Source organism: Amphiprion ocellaris, chromosome 14, assembly GCF_022539595.1.
Source record: "Amphiprion ocellaris isolate individual 3 ecotype Okinawa chromosome 14, ASM2253959v1, whole genome shotgun sequence".
Classification (NCBI taxonomy): Eukaryota; Metazoa; Chordata; class Actinopteri; family Pomacentridae; genus Amphiprion; species Amphiprion ocellaris.
In genome coordinates, this window is record NC_072779.1 from 7,913,392 (window position 1) to 7,930,839 (window position 17,448).

The window sequence follows — 17,448 nt, forward strand, 5'->3', positions numbered from 1 at the left end:
GAACAGAGGGTATGCCACATTTTTAAGATTGTAATGCATTTCCAGACAAATTTGATATTGATTACTTAAAAAAAAATAAGACATTTTAATTGACTTAGTTAACATCTTACACTTTTAGGTCACCAGAACAACCAGTAGTTTATTTACTGATGTTCTAGATGAAGCGCTCACCTTGTTTCCTATTTCCATGAACATAACACAGACATATGTGAGTTGTTCTGGCTTGTCCAACAAGGAAGTAATTAATCAACACTTTATTAGGGCTGACTAATGTGACAGATCAATGTCATATCTATTAGGATTAGTGGTGGGATGCGATTAAAAAAATTAATCTAATTAATTACAGGCTTTGTAATGAATTGATCGCAATTAATCACACTTTTGTCAAATAGCAATATTTGACACAATAAGTGAAATTTTCCAATTCAAATACAATTGCTGTTGACAGTTGAATTGGAACAGTACTCGGTCTCCAACTGATGACGTTTCACGAGAATGTGAGACCGCAAGTACGGACAAGAACACATATTGAGAGACGGCCCTGATCTTCCTTCACTGTTCACCGGTGCGCTGACGTCACTCAGTGCTTCCTGTGCTTCTTCATCGCGGCTGGCAAACAGACTTTAGGTTCATTACTGCCACCTACTGGGCTGGAGTGTTCATCAGAGTTACTGGTGTGCCAGAAATGAGGGAACTGAGAAAGGTGCAACTAAATGCGTTAATTTAGTTAACGCGTTATTTCCGTTGTAATTAATTAATCAAAATTAACATGTTAAAGTCCCAGCCCTAATTAGGATATTTGTCCAGTTTCTGTAGCAGATTTGTGTGAAACCAAATCTAGAATGTGATGTACCAAACTGTGTTCTACTGTTACACAATAAGATGTATCACAACCTTCAAATTTAAAGTAGCAGGTCGACTGGTACAAATACCTCAGCATACACATTGGCAACAAACTGACATGAGTTGTCAGTTAGTTACAGTCCACTCTGCTGTCTACTTAACCCAGACTGTACTTTCCCTACAGATCGGAGGGCCTTTGGTGTTAGAGGATAATTTGTTACAGCATTGCAGCCTCGTTTGATAACCTTGTTGTACAACTGAAATCCAGAATTACTCAGATAACCATGAGAGCTGTTAAAAATCATGGGAGTCAGGCGACATCACACCCCACGCGATATCTTCTGTGACATAATGACCAGACAGGGCCAGAAGATCATTTTCAGACCCCACCCACGTCCTCAACACAAAGCACCACATCCTCCCCTCAGGCAGATGCTTTACAGTCCCCAAGTGTTGGCTGAATGGTTTAAAGAACTCTTTTGTCCCCTTGCCCATAAAAGCAGTAAATAACAAACTAGTTAAAAGCAAGTAAACTGCATGCATGATTATTTTTTACTCATTTATTCATTTATCCTCACAGTTTCTAAGAACTCTTCAGAGTCTTGAAGAGACAAGTTTTATTCAGGATGAAATTGTTTGAGTCTGAAGGGAGTGGGCAATGTTTTGTCAGCGGAAATCAGTGTGTGTTTTTTTTATGTGTGTAAACCTGGATGATAAATTTGTGTGTACAGTGCCCATAAACTTCTCTTGGAAGTCCCCCAATCCCCCTTTTTTATTGCTTTCCAACTTTGAATTATGGTCATTTAATTTGGCTTTTTTGATAAGAATGTACAAAAAAAAAAGAGTCTTTGAGGTCAAAGTGAAAACAGATTTCTACAAAGTGATGTCAAATAATTTAAAAAAGACATGCATGATTCAACTCAGGTGTAGCCAGTTGGTGGCTTTTTATAGGCGCTGTAAGTTGTTTTTTTTTTTTTCTCCAGTAGCAGATACAACGTATGTTGACAACAAATTTCCTTTGGGACATTAAAATCTAGTCTTATCTCAAATCAAAACCAGCTCATTTTTAAAGTCACATTTTGTATGACAGCCTTTATTTGGACCACACAATGTACAATTCTAACACAATGCAACTACATGTCATGAAATGATTTTTGTTGACATTTAAAATTGTAGCTCAGCCCTGCTTTGTGCAGTATATCCCTCCCCTACACACATTTAGACAATAATGCAAATGCGTGGATGCACAAAAACACAGTGTCGTACACACAGTTAGGTCACGTTCTTCTCAATAAGACAAGTAACTTGTCAAACCAGTGGGACATGTAAATAACTGACATGCACGCTCGAGCTAATCACATTGTTTTGACTTGGATCCAAATGACTTTGGTACTGTCACCCGCCCTACCTGTCTCTCTCTTTTTCTCTCCCTCCCTGAGCTTCCCAAGCCCTCAGAACCTCCGCCTGTAATGCAACTAAATGACTACCTTGAATGCTACAATGGCGCCAGAGCCAATTAGCTGTTAACACTGGAGACAGATCTATTCAGAAGCCAAAGAATGAGGCCTCCTGTAACGTGAAAGATTGATGCCCACTTTGCTAATGACAAGAGAAGTAGGTAATCTGTTGCTTGACTCAGTCCTGGGCTATGTTACAGGATAGTCAGCTGATTACTCTGAGCCTGCAGGGGAGGGCTCTTGAGAAAAGTGGCAGTGGATTATAGGTCACTGCAGGGGTTGAATAGAGGACATTAAAACACGTATACCTGCACACAGCTGTGGAGACACGGACAGTGACTAAGGCATTGCAATATGGTGATTAAAAAATGTGAAAATCAGACAAAATTTCTTTAATTTTCTCGGTTGTATTAGGATACTGCTGGCATTACTAGAAAACAATGGAAAACAAATTTTCGTCGTGACAAAAGGAATCCACCCGTTCTTATCTCTTTGCACTGCAATATGAAGCAAACTGTTCTTTTGAGGGTGATAATTGCCTGGATAATTGCCAGCTGCAATTATATTTTTGGAACAGTTCTCTGCTCTTTGATGAAGTTTGGAACACAACCTGTGTACTTACACACTAATATGGGTTCATAGCTTCACATCACCATAACCCATCATTATCAGGTCCTCCTTTCATTTCATGACTAAAATATTGTACCTTGAAGGGTTTTGGAAAATTGGCAGACACCTCTTCACCTTCCGTGTACTCAAAAGAAACTGTGTAAATAGGTTTGCATTCTTTCCCTATGCGGGTAAGCCCTTATATTTATTTATTGTTATCAGTAGTATCCCAGGAACATCTTCAAGTCGTGCTTTTTGTGCACATCTCTGAAAACAGTACAGCATTTTGGATTTATTTGAACTCTGTGTTACATTTTCAGTTGTTACAATAATCACCACATGACTCATAATTGAGCTGAAAAGAGATGTAGAAAGTTTTCCCCAGACTTTCCGTTCAGGCTTTTGGAAACGATCCATTGGGTGCCATCAGGTTCAAACATAAGGGGCATCATCGCACTTTTATTATATGACTCAGTGTGCATCACAGGCCTCATGACTTCAGTTTCCGTGTCAAACTCCCAACCTCCATAAGAGAGTGGAAGAGACTAGCCAGGGGCCATCTGTTCTTCGCACAACCATGTAGGTTCTCTGCGACACACTATATCTTAATCAGTTCTGACAGGTGGGATTTATGACAAGGCCATCGTGTAAATCACAAGGAGGCTTGTTATTATGGAGAGGCACTGAAATGGTATAATTGTTTTTAAGTGGCACTGGAAGGCCAAGTGTGCATATATTGCTCTCTGTGTGTGTTGCATGTGATCGTGTGAATGCACACAGTATTCTGGGAAGTTTTCCAGAGATTGGGGAAATCCACCTTCCACACAACAAACAACTTAAACCACAAAAACAAATCTCTTTTAACGAAATTTTTGTCCCATTATAGCAAATAACATTTCATGGTAGAAAAAGCCACAACTTTCCCAGCTATTATGACTGAATTACGTGCACTCTTTGGGTTATATGAGAATGAAATGTGCTTACACACAAGGACTGAAGAGAGACAAATATAGTTTATCTGTGCAACGACAACAAAGAGGCTCTTTTGGAAACTGTGTCTGGATGGAGTGTATTAAAATACTTCATATCCTGTTGCAAGAACCATAAAAGTTATCATTTATTTACATTTCTACAACACTATACATTTTTACCTCACAGTGTCATGTCCATTTTATAAAAATGATCAATAACTTGATGCTGCTGTAGAATGCATGTTTTCAATAAAACAAAGACAGGTCCATAATTCTAACTCTGCTCTTAAATTTCTATCATTATAGTGTCTTTGTCTTGCTCCCTCGTGCTCCTCCTCAATATATGTCGCCAGCCTTTTCATGATTTACAGTATAGCATTAAAAGTCCACTCATCTTTGCCGAGATTCAAGTTTCAGTATGTGCGTTTGTCTTTAACTACCTTGAGGTAAAATCAGTATGAGCAGCTTTGCCATCGGTGTCCACTGAGAGCCTCTTTTATAGCGTCATAAAGAACAAAGCACTTAACTGAATAAACAAATCAGCCACTATGCCAAAAACAAGGAAAAGAGAACATCAAAGCCAGTCGTAACCATTTTAAAGGTCAGCGGTTTGGGAAGTGACTGGCTGACTCACTGGTTAGTCGGTCGCTGCTTTGTGCTGCGCTGGATTGTTCACTGGCTGGTTGAATAAATGTCTGATTATAATCTGGGTTGACTCATCATCTGAGCAGCAGATTATTTGAATCAATGAGGAGTGTAGTTGATTGAAAGACTGAGTGATCATTGGAACATAAAACAAACGTATGACCTGACACCGCGTTGGCTCAAGATTCATTAAAATCCTTCTTGTGTGCACGTTTGGGTGCACATGTGCAGCAGACTCAGGACTCGGACTCACCGCTGTTTAATGAGCGAAAGACGCCAGTCGCAGTGGGACCGAGGACAGAGCTCAGCTATGATAGAGAGCGCAAAGCACACAAACATACAGCTGCACTGATCTTTGCTCCGACCCTGCGGAGTGAGAAGTGCCACTGGAGGACTCTGTTCTAACCCTTTCTTCGCCTGCGGGGTCACAGGTTACAAATCTCTACATGCATCCTTTGAAATGGAGCAACAGGATCTTGCTTTTGGACTGATTGGCAGGATGGCGGTAACCGAGATACTATAGCTGCAGCCGGTAGCTCCGGAGAAGGAGAGGAAGGCGGAGAAAGCAGCCTAACAGCGAGTGTAAATAATAGAGAATATGTCTTCGCCTTGACCCTCTGGTGACTAAAAATAAAAGGGGCATAATAAGTTTACTTTTGGGATTTATAAATAATGCTTTTGCTGCAGTTTTGGCAACTCACATGACACTTTAATAGCTTTCAGAGCAGATGAAGGTTGTCGGCTTTAATCACATCTATAACACGTGCTTCTGTGAATTCAAAAGCAATCATTCCTGGAATACACCTCCCACCCTCTTTGCACAACATTGTGACTCCCTGTGTGTTTTTAAATACCCAACACTGTACACACTTACTGCTGAAACAATATTCTTATTCCATTCTAACTTAAATCATAACCGTAATACCAATTCATTTTTGGCTCCTTCCCAGAATGGCTATAATTGTCTTTTCCTCCTCTGGCCATCTGATCTTGTATTGCTGCTGTGTATGGGAGTGTTGAGATGGATTTTTTTTTTTAATGGATAAAACACTTTTAACCTTGAATAAATTGGCTCACGGCGCTGTGTTATCTAAAAATAAGCCCGCAAGGCTTTGGGAAAGCTTAGACTTTGGATCGTTGACATGGCTAAACTGGAGTCCATTTGGGGAAGCAACACAGCGATCAGATGACCAGACAGGTTGGCAATAAATCCACGGTACCCAAAATATCTTCATCAACAAAACTCACTGCCCCCGCCTCAAAAAACCGACCAGCCAGAGAAGCTTGGGGTAATTTTAAAGCTGCTTTAATGAATATGTTTACATTTTTCATCGGGTCAAATGACTACTTGCATGTTAATGAGGGACATATGAGGTGATGAACCCACATAGTTTCCGCCCAGCTTTGCAGTTCCTCTCAGCTCTACAGGGGTATTTTATTGTCTCTTGCCTCCGTGTTTTGTGACCCACAACTGTGTTTTGACTCATTTCCACCATTCTCATACTGAATCTCTTCCAGACACAGTAGGCAGCTGTAAAATACATGCTCAGCACCAAGTTTGCAGCTAGCTCACAAACACAGTGGAGCATTTAGCAACCGAAGAATCAGGTATTTACAACAAAATACAGCTAAAAAAGAGGAATTAAATTGTCCTGTTGGCCGGAGACAGAAAGGACTCCATGCTGATGTTGCTCAATATCTCCTGGATGCCCTGCATCCGCCCAACCCTCACTCCTAGAATTTGCATTTTCCAAATTACGTTGTAGTGACCAATCGCTGCCAGTGTTTTGCTCAAAGGCAAAGTTTTTTCAAATTAACGTAACATCAGTCCCTGTGTGTTTGCATCCTGATTCCCATCTGTGGCTCAGTTTAAGCACCAAAGCCCTTTAGTCCAGCTTTAAGGAAAAGTCTGAGGGCTTTTCCATTAAGTCTGTTTTTCCCCAACAATATCCACATACTGTGAGTGCCTATAACCGTATACATTTTAATAGACGCTTTCAGCTCTGAGAGTGAATATGCTGGAAGAGACAGCCTGCTTTTGCATTTCCCAAAAAATCTGCTATTGCAGGTTTAAGGACTGGAGACAATAAGAACTTAACTAACGTAGTTGGAGAATGATAAAACATTTTCTCTCTTGTTCTCTCTGCTCCTACACCGGTGCCCCTTCCAAACCTTTCAAGTCGGGCTGTCTGCTGATCTGTAGATAATTGTTGACTGTAATAGTAGCCAGGAAATGGAATGATCAACTCCAGATGACAAGACAAGAGTGCAGAGAGTACGAAAGATACCGACAAAACAGAGAGATGTGGGGATACAAGTAAGGATGTGCACTAAATGTGATAATGAGTCATTGTTTTTTACCGTCAGCCTGTTGACACTAATGGCAAAATCTCATTCTGCTTTCATTTATGTAAGATGAGCATAATGTGTGTGTCAATCGCTCTTTAATATTTCTGCATTTTTTTGTTGCACTTCAGTTTATTCCTCACCTAATTGAATAGCAATTACTCATGATTCAGTAGGACTTGAGCGCCACTTAAATCCTATTTGCTTGTAATTTCCCCAAGGCTGTGTTTTACTACAATGACTACATCTGCCAGCTTGACCCACAGTTTGGAGAAGTGAGTGACATTGTTTGCCTTTGGAGTAATGGCTGTCATTATGGTGAATTACTACTCTACCCAAACACCACTGATTCTCTAAAACCACCCCACAGTGCTCTGTCTCTATCTTGCTCTCTGGTCCTGGTGCCTTGTTACAATCAATTAAGCTGATTACAAGCACTATCTTCACCACTTCAAAGGAGGGCCATTAAAGCGGGTGAGACTCGCTGTCTCTTTGCTCCACTGCCCTGTTGTTTGCCTCAGAGTAGGAAGCCTGAGATATACTGTGTTTTAGCGACTGAGATGCGGAAATCTGTCGATATTTTAACAAAAAATACCTTGTTTTTTCATTCTAAGATTGTAGGATAACATGAAAAGTAGTAAGCTGGAGACAATTGGTGTCGAGGGTCCTCTTTAAAGTTTAAGGTTGACTCGTCAGGTCAGACAGCAGGTCACAATAAATGAAGGGACACAGAGAGATGGAGCGAGACACCAAGTCTAGACGGCGTATTTAGGGACCCTCCCTGATTGCTTTGTTCTGTGCCATGTCTACAGGTAATTACCTCGACAAACTACCGGGAACCCTGTCAAATCTGAGACAAGTGATGGGTGAAATGGATGAAAAGTAAATGAAGTAAAAGAAGTAATTAATCAACGCATCCATGCCCGTGCTGTATGTGTTTGTCTGCCAGTGAGCTGCCGTGCATGGATGTGTTTTTGTGAGAAAGACCCACTTCGAAAAATATCTGCAGTACTGTGTTGGCATTAAAACAAGAGAATGTAAAGTGACATGATTTGATGCTGTTAAAGTTATAGTTACATCAGAAATTGCTAGGATCTGATGCTACAATGAAGTATATTAACACTGCAAGTGTAAGAGATGCTGCACATTGATAATATATTTTAATCAATCGAATAATGAGCTGATTATTACATTAAGACTGCATTAAAAATATTTATTACATTAATAGACCACATGACTATGTTTGCTGTGAGAGATATCCCTTATGGTGAGGACTATAGAGAATTAATGTCACATAATGCACTTCCCCTTCTCTTGTTAGCATTTTCAGCCTGTTGTTGTGGTTTGAATGCCCTCCCCGTTACTGTTTTGCTCTACTCATACTGCTCTTGTTATCTAGCTTTACAAGTATGCAACATATAAAAATAAGAAAAAAAGAGCTGTAAAAAGTTAGTAAATTAACTCATACAGTAGCCAGGCCAAAAGTAGTAGATATTTGTCAGCTTGAAAGAAATATGACTAAATGCATGTTCCATATCTGCTTGATGTGTAAAACTAGGGATATATTATGGAGGCTGTGATTGTCCTGCTAATTGAGTCAGTTTTTAACTAACGAGTTTCAGCATGAGCCTAAACCCAGTCCTTTGTTTGCATCCACTGTCAGGCAGGTGTTGTGAATTTTAAAATTTTCCAAATAAAATTAGCAATGCTAAACAATTAGTGATTATTTTAACAGATAAACTGAGTACACTGGATGGCTTCCCTGTGCTGATAAGATTATATTAAGCCACAAACATAAAGGTGGGTGTTATTTGTGCCACCGAAATGTGGAACTATTATTTTAGTTGGTACCACCTTGGTTTATGTTTGTGCACTGGTTGGAAGTCATTAAGCATTACAGAAAACCTTGTCATGGTGCCCCTTCACTAGCTAAGCTCCCACAATGCTCTCTGCTTATAAACAAGGAAATGCCTCCTCTGGTTGTTGATACAGTGTTAAACGGAAGAGGCTCCACCTGCTGGCACATTCAGGTACTACAGCAATCCACAATACTTGTGTGGACCGTCAGAAAATGGTACCACATTCATCACATACTAAATCACTTGGATTAGGGCAACAAAGCAAAAAATGCTTGATTTGTACATCCCAAGTAAATATGTGCAATTCTTTGTCTCTTTGTCGACACATTTTTTAGACCTTTTTTCATACCATCTTTACAAGGTTATAATTTTCACATTGTATTAATGTGATGTAATGTTTCCATGCCAAAGTGTCCAGACAAACCTGTTAATTCAGATTGAAATTGGATGAATTTGTTGCCATTTTGTGACACTTTCCTCTCATCAGTTGTGCTTCCTATTCTTGATGACAGTATCGCTCTTAATCCTGCCTCCAAAGCACTGAATCAGTTCATTGTTTTTGTTGCGGGAAATGTCTGTCAGTGAGAACCAAATCAGTTCAAATACCTTATAACAATAGGTACTGGAATAGCTTACACACCTATTGCAGTTCTGTTTTCTCTGGCAAAGCAGTTGTAACTGTGCTAATATTATTACAGCGGTGTTTACAAGAACTCCACCTTACCAACACCACTGCCTTAATTGCACTGTGACAGGATGAATAGTCCGCTATTATATATTGATGTCAGACCTGTCAAGTGTTATTGCAGCATTAAAGACAGATGTGTCTTTAACCAGAAGGTGTACAGTTTTCACTTATATTGAAATAATTCTGTGAATTAATTTTATCAAAAAAAATCACAGACATGGATATGTAACAGAGGATGGTTATAGCTGCGAGTGGTTTGGTTTCAGATGCAAGCATAGTTTTCCAACATTCAATATCTCCCTTTTTGTCTTTCGAAAATTGCTGGATTCACTGATTCATGCATGTGAAAATCCCACCGACCTTTGCGTCTGTCATTGCTGGATGATCAGTGTCTTCACAGCATGAAAACACATCTGGAAATAACCTTCAATAAAATGTTAGGCGCCAGTTGAAGCTTTATCTTAATTGTATGGAAAACAGCCATGCGTCGTCCCATTCTATAAAGATGGATTGATTGTAGTGAGCTGCGTTTGAAATGTCAGATCATTTTAGTTGAGCCATTAAAATATGACTTTGGATTTAACTGTTCGTGTAGTAGAAATAACACCCTTAACTACTGTACATATGTTTGTAGGGGATTTTTCACATTAAATGGCTTTTTGGGGGTATCTTTATTCCACAAATGTAGAATAGACTGTTAAAGTAGACTGATTAATTGATTTTATGAATAATGTCACAGTTTCAATCACTGTATTTAGATACAGACTTGATAAATTATATTCAGTCACACCTGGATGAAGCTGATTTGTAAGCTTTTTGCTCCTCTCTAATTATATATCTGCTTTGTTTTTTTTCACACTTAAACAAAAAGTTTACTTGTGTCAAAGCACTATTTGGAAAATAATATGTAGTCTATGGCATGGCTCTGAAAATATGAGAGGACACCGGTTTAACACAGAGTGATGCTTATGTATTAAGAGTTTTTGCTCTTCCGATTATAGAGGGCTTTCATCTAACCTAACATTTTCAGCTCGCTGCTTTGAGGCCCTCTCTTGGGTATTAAACATATAGTATGTTGGCGACATTAGGGCTTTAGATTCAGAGAAGTCTTTACCCCATCAAAGATCACCAGATAAGATATCCTTCTGTGTCTGTAGCCAATGTAGACAACTTCCAACTACACTTAACACAAAGAAGATTTACTATCAGTAAACTGGAGCATTAGTCTGAGCCATTTATGAAAGGGAAAAATTTGTTTGATGGTTGATGATCTAATCCATTATCACACGATTGTTCCCTTCAAATACATTCTCTCTCTGTGAAGCTGCGTACAAATCCATACTCACACACTCACTGATGACAGCGAGATAATCTACTTCAGAAAGCGTCAAGCGTTTTGACTCAACTTGAAACCGTCTGTTAAATTCGCAAAGATCCCGTCAGCCGCCTGCGAGCACATATCGATCACATCACTTTTCACTTTAAATATCAAGCCCATAAATCAGCAGAGTTAATTAAAATCACTGCAGTGGCTTACAAAAGAGCATCAGGCATTTTTATCTCTAATTTATTGGCTGATCTAAGAGTTTGTATCACGGCTTGGTTGCATTTGGGATTGGTTCTTTTGGAGTCGAGATTTATGCTGCAGGGACATCAGCACCTGCAACTATGGCATGTCACAGCTTCCAAAAGCCTGCAGGTTCGAGAAGGTGACCAGACATTATGTTAATCCCTGAGCTGAAAGCAAAAGAGGAAGTAAGGGGAAAGTACCCTTTCAAGGTATGTAATCCGTGTGCAACTATTGCATTTGCTCTGCTTTCTTGCAAGAGAAAAAAAAAAACTTGCTTTGATTTATAAAAAACTACATTTTAAAGCTTGGCCCAACTGTGTGAAGCAGAACAATTTCCTCATATTATTGCCTGTCTCTGATTTGCTTTGCCACCCTAAACCAAGCCTCCTCCAACCCTGGTCACCACCCCTCCTCGCACGCACCCTCGCTCAGCAATATTGCTTTGTCAGCCGACGTTCAGAAGATTAACCTCGAAATTGCCCCGAAGGCGTCCCATCTCCCCTCCACTTCCCTCCACCCCCGCACCTTCTCTCTCTCCCTCTCTCAGCGTTTCCCTCCCTGCAGCTCCCTCTCTGCAAAATACTTGCGCAACAAGTGGCGCCGCTGCAGAGCCCCCTGGGTATTAGAGGGTTGAGTGGCGTCCCAGAGAGCCGTAATTACACCAGCACTCAGGTGATTTAAGGGTCCGGGAACATGCTGACCCATGCATGGCACCAAATCCTACATTACATTGACACCTTCTCAGTGTTTCTCAGGACGCATTATTTAGTCTCTCATGTAATGTTTTCACGAGTGCAACAACTTTACTGATAGCTTTTTGCTCCGTGCAAATAAGGATTCATTATTTCTATGTTTTGACAGAAGCAAGATGAACTTTGCCGCATTTTTGCCCACATTTGTTGTCAGTTCTTTGTGGATAATAATTTACAGTGCAGTTAAAATCCTTAACCTACTCCTGCATTTAGAAAATCAACAACACTGAGCTCACCTGTTTGGCTCCATTTCAGAGGAAACGCAGCTTTGTGATCATTTCTACAGCTTTATTTTTATCATCAGTTCTGTTTACTGGACACCATTAAGAAAGAAATTCTAATCATAGGCGAGCGCTACTCGCAAGAACTTGGACTTGACAGGCTATAATAAAAGAACAGGTTGATAATTGGGTTCGGTTGACTCTCCACCCCCTGCAGACTTTGTGGTGACAACAGGGAATGTTTCTCTTTTAACAAGGACTCCGTTAATACCGCTTAATGGAAAGGGGATGTTCCTCTGCCCCCATACTCTTCAACTCTCACCTTTCTCTCTCTTATCTTCTCCCTCTTTTGGGTTTAACAAGTTTCTGTGACTGAGTGATCACAGCGATGTGCTAAAAATTCACTGGCTTGTGTCTGCATAAGACTAAAAGTTTCCTATTTTCCTTCAGGAATCTTTAAAGTTGCACTGACTCAACCCTTCTATTCATTCTTTGAAAGGTTTAGCAGTATGCAACACTTCTGCCAAGTTTTGTGCAGGCACAGAGGTATAAACCAACATAGTCATGAGAATTTGCTCTACACAAACACTTGTACATTGCACAGTCTTTCTGCTGTCTGCGGCCATAAAACAATGAGTAATATGGGAAAAAAATACATGTGGTAATGTTGGAGAAGGTAATTAATCCACTGATGTCTGTTTAAATCATTGCCTCGCAGCCTTGGTGGTATTTCATCTCCAGGGACCTGCAATTTAAAAAAAAAAAGAATTTACATGTGACATTTGAGGGGGTGTTGCGTCATTTAAAAAGGGGAAACAAAGGTGAGTGAAAATAGAACCGAGGAGGCAAAAGCTTGAAAGACAAGCGTTTGTACAAAGAGAGATTATAAATCCTCCCTTTTCACTCAAGGTTTTCTCAGCGTTAGCAAACGAGGTATTAAAGTTTCTTTTCTTCCTGTTAAGATTTTGTTTCTGACAGCACTGGTTGAAGAAATTGTGCCTTTTCAGCTGTAATCCCTACAATTAAGGCTGTAGGTGCGGCTCCATTACCTCAGCAGGATTAGTAATGACCCAGGAGAGAATATAATTGCTTCTTAATTTGAAGTTGTGAAGTGCATGAAATACCTGAGGCTCAGCCTGCCGTCTCAGCGGTGGTTAGTTCGTGGATTAGCTGCCTTTGTCCTTCTCTCTTTTTTTCTCCGAACCTGAAGTTTGATGGGTCTTGTGTTTTGTATTGCTGTTTGCATTTGTTACCTTTTCATCTACACATGTACCTTTATGAGATGGCTGTAACCACAAAGAGGGCTTCAAAAATGTGATAATCTGAAAGTTGTTAATGTAAAATGTGTAGATGAATTCAAGATCCTGAAGGGTAGATATTTTTCTCTCTTTTTGTCAGCTTTTCTCTTACAATTCTATATCTAAACCTTCTATATATTCTTCTCTTATAACTCTTATTCTTACTGCTGATTTGTTATATAATACATACGAGGAGCAGAATATTTGGGAGAACTCCATTTTGTCTGATCATATTGCATTATATCTAAAATAATATATATAAAAGACATGGTTTTGTGGATATACTGACCAAACAAGAGTGCTAAGTCAAGCCAGTTTGGTTTTTATTATTTCAACTTTGCTCCAAAAAACTTTACAGCGTCTGCAGTTGCGCTGGATGCTCCGGGGAGAAAATACCTGATTGCAATTTTGTGTTTGCAATTTCAAGCTTCAATCCAGAATTCACCGTGCAACACATCTCACACATATGATTTAGCATTACCACATGAGACTCCGTCAAAAGCATGACAATGACACAAGAAGGACGGCATGAATTTATAAAACCGCTAACATGAAAGTTTAAACCCCAGGTCAGACGGGCAGCAAAATGCACAGGGTGTTGTGATTAACCATCTGCATTCCAAAACCCGACCATTTATCACAGGTAGAAACTGTACAGACAGAATCATCAGATTTTCAAATTTCCGATAGTCCTTGAACTAACCATGTTTGATTTGTTGACATGTCTCATTTTTAAAAGTAACAAAAATAAATAGATTACATTAGATTCTGCAAAAAGCAAAAAAAATCTGTTCTCATCAGCAAAACTAGGAAGCTATGAGTTACTCCACTGTGACCAAAAGTCACTTTACAAAAACTGAAGGACTTTTTGGATGAATTGGGTTGAACCACAGGCTGTGCATGTGAGTAAATAAAAAATATAAGCAGTCATTTTCGTTCAGCTCTTGTAACATCTGTAAGGACTTGAAAAATATTGTAGGTGTTGAAACTAGTTTTAACATTTTTTTGTAAAATAAATACCGAAGGAAATCCAAACTTTTTTTTGCTTTTTTAATGATTTATTGCACTGCAAAGAATACATTCTTGAGTTCTTTCTACTTCTATTTAGTGCAGAATTTTATATTGTCTTTATAAATGATGCCACAGTAAGGAAAAAAAAATGTGACGGGATAAAAAAAAAACAAAAAAAAGCCCAGAAACTTCCTGGGGTTCAGAGGTTTAAATTAAGACTGGGTTTGTGTCAGTGAAACCACAGTGTGCCTGAACCACAGAGTATACATCAACCAATGACTGACTGTTTCAGTCTGCTCGAAATAAATAAATTAAATAACAGCACTAGTCTCATTGTTTAATAGCCAGATCTTGTGTAATGTAAATTGCTGTTGTATAGTTTCAAAGTGCAATTTTAATCTGAAATTCATGCATTTATCAGCTAGAGTGTACATTAAAAGCTCCCTCTGCCCCTTCTGTATTTGGCTAGTGAAGCAAACTAACTGAACTACATAGATGTACAAACAAATGCAATGTTTGACCTTATTTTGTGAAATTCTAAAAGCCCCTTTATTACCAAGATCAGATCAGATTTGAAAAGGGAGAAAAAAAGCTGATTATATTATGTAGTATCTAATAGAGAGAATCAATACAACTGACTGTCACATCTGGTATAAAGAGTCATCAGACTTAAAGCTGTTTTGAAGAAAAATCATGACAAACATGAGCATTTATTTCCATGTGTAGAAATGACACACAGGCCAGCGGGTGAGACAGTAACACCTTTCATTACTCAGGCCTGACATCTGTCCTAGCTGACTAATACTATATAATTACAAGGCCTTTGACCAGCCATAATGGTCTTTTAAGTTGTCTCTTTTGTCCTCAGTGAGACATTTCTAAAGTGTCCGTTAGCAACAGTACAACAACTGATGCATCACAGCAAAACACCAGCTAATCATTATACAACTACACTGATGATTTCCAGTGGGATTTAGAGTGTAAACAGTATCTTCAGTCAGTTTAAATATATAAACTTTATTCCCATGTAGCATATTGACACACTGTGTGACTTAAACACAGAATGATTCATCAAGTTTGATCATGCAGACACCATGTTGAATCTTTCATCTAGACAGAAGTGGATCTTTGTCACCATAAAGTTATCAAACCCTGTTTTTATCACTATCTTTGGTCTGTATTTTTTTCCCACTGTGGCGTTTTAAGGTATTACATTCGCCAATTACCTCAATAAAGTTACCCAATCATGTAGAATCCACCATTCCCACGCTGCACACGCACGCTCGATTCACAGGAAACAATTCATGCCTGTAATCTTGTTACTGTTTTAATTTTATCTGGCTGATATCAGCATCGCTGTTTACTCCTCACTCTGATAACAGTATCAGAGCTGTGTTGTTGATGCAAGCTGATCGTGTCCTACTGCTGCTGCTGCTTCACATTAACATTAAGCTGACAAAACACAGAGGGCCTTTTGCTGTGAATCAGTCTCAGGAAATTAGATTACTGCTGATCATAATTGTTAATCAAATAAATGTCAAAAAGGCACATTTTTTGGAATTCAATGCATGAGTTTTAAATATCACATATATAGAGTAATGACTGACTTCTTTATTAAAGGGAGATGAATTTGCTTAGCTAGTCAAACTTACTGTTATCAGTAGCCATGGACTTTCATTGTTATAGATCATTTCTAGTTGGGATACTGTGGTTGCATTACTGGTTTCTTAGATATCTTAAAATGCATTGCAACATTTATTTTGTGCATTTGAATTCCAAATTCATTCAAACTCCACATTGGAGATTCTCAAAGACAACAATAAGCACAGTTTCCTATCAACTAAAGCAGCAAAAATATGCAAAAAAGACATAAAAAACAGTTTTTTCTTAGCTTCTGATTTAGAAAAAAGCCGCTCTGTGTAATGTAATGCAGTGTGTTGTATCGATCACCCCGTTCAGCCCACATAATCGTTAAATGTTCCTTTTGAGACTGCGTCAATCTGAGACATCGATCTAGTTTCGGCCCACAAAAACGCATGAACACGAAGCGGCGCATTGGAAAAACAACAGAATAATTTTCCCAGGCTTCACATGCGACCGGCATTGTTAACTGTGAGAATGAGGCACCGGCGTTCTGATCGAAGGAGCAGCAGAAAAAGAAAAGAGGCTGACAAGCCACAGGATGTCAATTACACGGCAGCAGTGAAATCCACACTTCATGTTGGCTTAAAGCTGTCAACTGTCAATAGAGAGAAATGCCAGACAGCCGTGCTGGAGTCTGCTGGGGTGGGAGTGTGTGTGTATGTGTGTGAATGTGTACACTTTGTATACTGTAATTGGAAACATTCATCCATCCATGCACAAGTGTGCTGCACAAACAAACTCTCACATACACGCAGAGTCAATTCCTCTGACAGCAAATTAATAGAATAAGAAGCCGTGTTCACATTTGCCCACATGCAATTATCGCTGTAGCTATTTTCTGCTTTTGGTGTTACCCTGTCTTTGCCCTGAACTGTCACATAATGTTATGCACACTGCTCCATGTTTTGCATTTGCTTTTGGATAAAACTCTAAAAACATTAGCGGGGAGATAATAAGGTGTTATAGGGCGTCTCTGATGGATTGATTTGCATGTCTCCTGTCAACAGCATCTCCAAGTTAACGGGACTAGCAGCCCTGCAAGGCTCAGTGTAAAACAGAATTGTTAGATTGGTAGAATATGAGCCAACTTGGCTATTCGTGGATATTTACCACTAATTTTGCCTGAGGTCAGGCCATTTTCTTACTTAATGAAGCATTTAGCTCAGATTCACTCTCTAGATGGTCATAACTTTGATCAGACTAAACTGTATTTTTGTTTGAATTGGAAGTTGCACTTGCACTGCACATCTTTGCACTTTTAAACTTTATTTCTATTTTTATTTTTTCTGTTAAAAATTTTTTTCACCCTTGTATATATTGTAAATAAAGCTGCTGTAACAATGTAAATTTCCCCTGGAGTGGGGAGAAATAAAGAACTTTATCTTATCTTTATCTTTATTTTTAACCTACACTGACAAGATTAGCATGTAACACCTGTCTCCCGGTGCAAACAGAGATTTTTGGACTTTTTTTTATTCTTGTAATGAAATGCGCTTTCCTACTTTAGGCAATTGAACTCGGTGTTAGGAGTTAG